The 6139-nt window shown below is 27.8% G+C and overlaps 1 pseudogene; it reads left to right on the plus strand.

Moving 5' to 3' along the window:
- Positions 1-5185: 5185 nt before the first annotated feature.
- The window catches only part of LOC106763206, a 3789-nt pseudogene continuing 2835 nt past the window's right edge, over positions 5186-6139 (plus strand).

A 6139-nucleotide genomic window follows, 5' to 3' on the forward strand; every position in this document is an offset into this window, starting at 1 on the left:
GGAATCAGGAAAAATCCCTGAAAATCCACCACGTGCCACAACCAACGGCGGACCTCCTGCGAAACAAGAACACAAGTAAGTTTCAAAACACCTAGCGCAGTGAAAAATGTCGCAACAATCTTTAACATTATGTCGACAATCGTATTCACTCAGATTGATAATAAGCTTGAGAATTGCTAAACTATTTAGAAGCACTACATCAATTATCCACAAGCCAACTCAGAGCACAGCTTGGCCATTTATCCAAATCCGTACTCAGCTCAAACTGAGCAATGAAAGTTAAGAGAAAAGAAATGCACAGATCCTACACTTGCTAGCAAGTTGATTAATGTTAGTAACTAAACGTTTAGTTTCTGTTTTTAATTTTCTGTTTAAATAATATGGTCAGTGATGTCGTGAGTTTAAGAAACTGACATATGGAGTTAGTGGGTGCAAAGTCCGTTTTTCCTCTTTTGCTCTAAAGGTTATGAAGCCAAAGGTATGTTATTTGAATAGAATAAAATGTCAGACTCGAAGAATTTGAAATTCTACAGAATGATGAAGATGAAACAGTAAACTCATACCTTGAAAATTGTGAAAAGTATGAAAGTATGTGGAGAAAATATAGGAGAGAACATTATTACTGCAAAAATTTTGCGGTTCATGTTTATGAAATTTAATGATGTTGTGTATTCGATCGAAGAATCAAATAAGTTGGATATTATGACAATAGATGAACTACATAGCAGTCTTTTAGTTCATGAATGTTTAAACATATAACATAACTTTTCATTTTAGTTCATAGTTCGGTTTTTCAGGAGGTTAATTCTGATCTTCATTTTATGTAATGCTGATTAAACTATTAATCAGAATTCGATTTCTCCATAACAGAATTATGAACTGATTTTTTATTGTGAATTTTATTAAATTAAAAGGAGAAAATAAAATAAAGAAATTATAAGTTTTTGTAATTAAAAGATATGTATTTATATGTTTGAAATTTTTTTTGAAATTGTTTTGTAATTTTGTATGATTTTTATTTTATTTAAATTGTTAATTTTTCTTACTTTAATTTATTGAAGATTAGGAGTTGAGCATAAAAATTAGTAAAGGAAAATTGTATAAATATTTAAAGAAATTGTATTAATCCTTAAAACATTATAAGAGTGACATAACATAAAAATACTTAAAAAAAAATAGAATTACTCCTTAAAGCATTTAGACTACCAACATATTTTAATTTTTTGTGTTTAATTTCATTTTCTTTTATGTGTAATTGGTTGAATTGAATAAACAAATATTTTGTATTCAGTTATACATTTTCAATTTCATTATTACAATAGCTCAAATTAAAAAAGGAATTGTAAAACATGAATCAAATTAAAACAACTTTTATATATATATATATATATATATAGAGAGAGAGAGAGAGAGAGAGATAGATAGATATAATAAACATATCATTTCTCAAAATCATATTATAAATAATTCAAAAAAAAATAATTATAAAATTAAAAAAGAAAAATTATTAAATGTATCATTTCTTAATATTTATTTGCATCTCCTATTTTTCAATAAATGAAAATAAAAAAAATTATTTCAAAAGTATAATTTAACAAATTTCAAACATATAAATACATATATTTTTCTTAGAAAAACATATAATTTCTATTTTTCCTTCTCCTTTTATTTTAATAAAATTCAAAATAAAGATAAAAATAAAAAAATTAGTTCAAAATTCGGTTTTCCAAAAACTAAATTTTAAGTGGTATTTTGGTCATCACATCAAAAAAATGAAAGTCAGAATTTAATTCATTGGAAAACGAATTCTAAACTAAAATAAAAAAAAGTGTCTTATCTATGTAAATATGGTACACGTAATGTAATATAGATAATTTTAAAATGAATGTGTTAAGGTGAAAAAAAAACGTCATGTCAAGACGGATGAAACTCTGCAGATTATGCCTTAGGAGCTAACTGATATGCCAAAAGGAGTAAAGCTCATTGCAATCAAATAGATCTTCAAAACCAAATTTAAAGAAACTAAAGAAATAAACAAGTTCAAACCAAACTAATAGCTAATGTCCAAATTAAAAAAGGTACTTTATGGTTTTAAACAAGCTCATAGAGCTTAGTATAATAAGATCATGGCTTATTTTTTTCTAAATAAATTTGATAAATGTTTATATGAATATACACTTTTTACAAAATATAAAAAAAGAGGTAAAATTTAATTATAAGTCTTTATTTGGATGATTCGATATATTATGAAAATGATGGAAGTATGTGTAGTGACTTTAAAAGTTCTAAGATGACATAATTTGATATGTTAGATTTAGGTAAAATGAAGTACTTTAATTTTGGATATTGGATGTAAAGGATATTTGAAAATGTGAGTTTTAAAGAATAAAAGAATACATTAATTTTACATGACAACAATTCTATAATACAATTATCAAAGAATTGGGAGAAGCCAATATATAAATATTAAATTTCATTTTTTAAGAGACTTTATAAAAAAGAACTATCAAATTAAATTAGTGCAATTCACAAATTTAAGTAAGTGATACAATGATCAAGTCATTCAAATTAGAGCAATTATCAAAGTTGCGAAAGATTAGAGACATGTTGGAACCTTCATAAATAAACTAAATATTATTACATATAATTTTATAGTTTAAAAGGGGAATGTTAGGAATCGAATTTTACTTTCTGTTTTTAATTTTCTATTTAAATAATGGATAAAGTTGCTTTAATAATTTTTTTTATAATTTTTTATAATATATATGTGAATTGATCTATTTTAAATATTTTTTTAAATTTATTCATCAATTTTAAATATTTTTTTAAATATAAATTTAAACAAATCAATTAAACGATGACACATATTTTATTATAAAAAAATTATTAAAAAAAATTATTAAAACCAGACATACAGAGTCTATTTAGTAAGTACAGAGTCTATTTTTTTTTTTGTTTTTTTTCTTAAAAAACTATAAAGCCTTATGTCTGTTATTTGAATTGAATAAAATAAGATTTTCACAAAATAGATAATACTTTATATTTGTGTTTACAGTTAATATCGGTTACGAAAAGAGAAAGTGAAGAGAAAGAGAAGCAAAGATGGAAGTAAGAGAAGATAGATTAGAAGAATGAGAGAGACAAGTTATACCGCTGAGTGTCTTCCAGCCAGATCTCTGACCAGAGACAGTACCAAGGAGACACTGAAGAAGAAGAAGCACCGCGAGTGGAGCAGAGAGAGCGCGTGGATTCCACATCCCGGCAACGGTGGCAGATTACGATAAAGTGATTGGGCTAAAGAAGATGAATGGTAAAAGACGAAGACTTTTCCTTTAAAGACAGAGAGACGAAGACCAGTGTCTTCATTTCAGACATAAAACAACAATTTTTGATTTTGAAATATCAGATATATCAATTAAGACCTAAAAGCAAAAACATAACACAAGTTTCTGATAAACTAATGTGTGGTTCAATTACGATGATGCTGCTGCCCCCACTTTTCCATAGGATTAGATTTTTAACAAACAAAAGTATAATAATTGCTAAGTCAATAATATAGAAAATAACAAATATCTATCTTCAAAGTAGGATCACCATCAATGAATTTTAATTGTTTCTAATAGTTACTCGTCGTATGAGAAATAAAACTTAATACAATTTAAATAATTTTTTCTGCCTTCGCTTTTCAAGATGTTTTTTTTTCAAATAATTATTTAAATCATTTAAATAAACTCTTAAAAAATCCTTCAAGGAATTTCAAAATTTATTAAAGATATTCTTTTAACTTGTTGATAATTTTTTTTTCAACGAATTTCGTTAAAAAATATTATTTTTCGACTGTGGGAATACATGGAGAAAGGGGAGAGATGCAGATAATAACCCACTTTTGATTGCATGAAATATGGGCTTCGTACTTTTTGAACCTATCCCAAAGTCCACTAACAAGAAAAAACCAATTCATCAATTCTCAAGACAAACTTAGATTCTTGTTCTTAGTTTGGAAAATTGCTTACTGAACCCCCCCATCAAATTTCGAATGAGGAAGAAGAGAGAAAATGCTCAAAGAACCCATGTGTTCTGAAAAAACCTTTTTCGAAACACATTTATATTTGGTATTCAATGTGTAACCTTATCTCATTAAAAAAGATTATTTTTTTAGTTTATTGTAATATGAATTTTAAAGAACATATATTAAATTTTATGAAATTTTGCTAAGTTTTTGTATTGGTCTTCAAATTACAATAAGATGAAAGTGATTATTAATTATAATCAAATATACACACAAAGATTAATACAATATATAGTTGACAAATGTTCATGAATTATATATATATATATATATTACTAAACTATGAAAAAGTGATTAATCTTCTTAAAATAATAATCTCAAATAATTAAATTAATATATTTAAACATATAATTAATCACATATCTAATATACATAAAATAATTTTTTCTTATAAAAAATGTATTTGAAGCTTGATATTAAAAAGTAAATTTTAATAGGAACATCACGAATAACAATGGAATAGGATGGAATTATGGACAATTTGGAAAGTTACATAATCTCACCACAATAGTAACTGAATAGCAATGCAATAGGACCGTGGATAACCAAAACAAAGATGAAAAAAAAAGCCAAAAAAATCACCCACCAATTCAATGTTCATTAGCACTAAGAACGAAGGTGCTTAAATGACATAAATGGAGTGGGTTTCAATGGTGGAAACCCACTCTAGCATATAAGTTTTATGGCGTCGATTCTCCAAAAGAATGTCTCTATGTTAAGTTAAAGTAATTTAAAAAAACAATGATATTTTTAAAAATTTTGTAAATTTATAGGTCTCATGACCAACTGAAGGATATATACGAATAAGTTTGGTTAAGTCAATCATCAAGACCTGTAAATTTATGAAAATTTTTAAATTGTTACTCTATCTTTATTTTTCTTCTTAATCAAAACATATAATACGAGTTTAAAACCTAAAACTGTTAGCTCGTACATAGTATTTATAATTAAGTTTATTCTGTTCAGCAAGTTTATTAACCAACTTTTATTTCGTAAATAATTATAATCAAATCAATATATTTCACTTCTCATTCTCCCATTCCTTATGTCATCTTCACGATAAAATTGCCTTGCTCCAATTCATTGGGTCAGCAGAGACCTCTCCCACTTATGCTATTTCCATTCATGCTGAATGCAGTGATATGGATCCGAAGACAGCAACATGGGAAAATGAGACAGATTGTTGCTCATGGGCTGGTGTTACTTGTCACCCCATTTCTGGTCGTGTCATAGGCCTTGACGTCTCATGCAGTGGCCTTGGCCTTTTCGATGCAATCCTTCCGAACAATACCTTTTTCTATCTTTCTCATCTCCAATCACTCAATCTTGCTTTCAATAATTTCAACTTTCAACTTTCATCTCTCTTTGGTGGATTTGTGAGTCTCACACACCTCAATTTGTCTTATTGTATCTTTGAAGGTGAAATTCCTTCTCAAATCTCACAACTTTCTAAATTAGAATCACTTGATCTCTCTCATAATCTGCAGTTAATGTGGAAAGAAAGCAGTTGGAAGAAGTTCCTCCAAAACGCAACATTTTTAAAGGAGCTTATTTTGGATGATGTAGATATGACTCAAAGTTCAATGAGGCCACTCAATCAGTCTACCTCTTTAATTAGTCTTAGTCTCAGTGGCACTAGAGTATGGAGAAACTTGGAAAGTAGCATCTTATGCTTACCAAAACTTCAATAGTTGCACTTGTCATATATTACTTACAGTCTCAATGGCCAACATCTTCCCAGCTTCAGTTGCAGTGCTGCTTCTCTCACTATATTGGATCTTTCATATAATTATTTTGAGGGGTCAATCCCTGCCTCTTTCTCCAACCTTACGCATCTTACTTTCCTTGATCTCTCACATAACCTCTATCTCAACGGTTCAATTCCCCCCTCCCTCTTATCTCTTCCGAGTCTAACTTTTTTGGATCTTGGATTCAATAAATTTAGTGGCCAAATCTCAAATGTCTTTCCCCAGTCAAATAGTTTTGAAAAACTAGATTTGAGTCATAACAATGTAGAAGGTGAGCTACCATCAACACTTTCAAATCTTCAACATCTCATTCACTTGGATC

Source organism: Vigna radiata, chromosome 6, assembly GCF_000741045.1.
Source record: "Vigna radiata var. radiata cultivar VC1973A chromosome 6, Vradiata_ver6, whole genome shotgun sequence".
Lineage (NCBI taxonomy): Eukaryota > Viridiplantae > Streptophyta > Magnoliopsida > Fabales > Fabaceae > Vigna > Vigna radiata.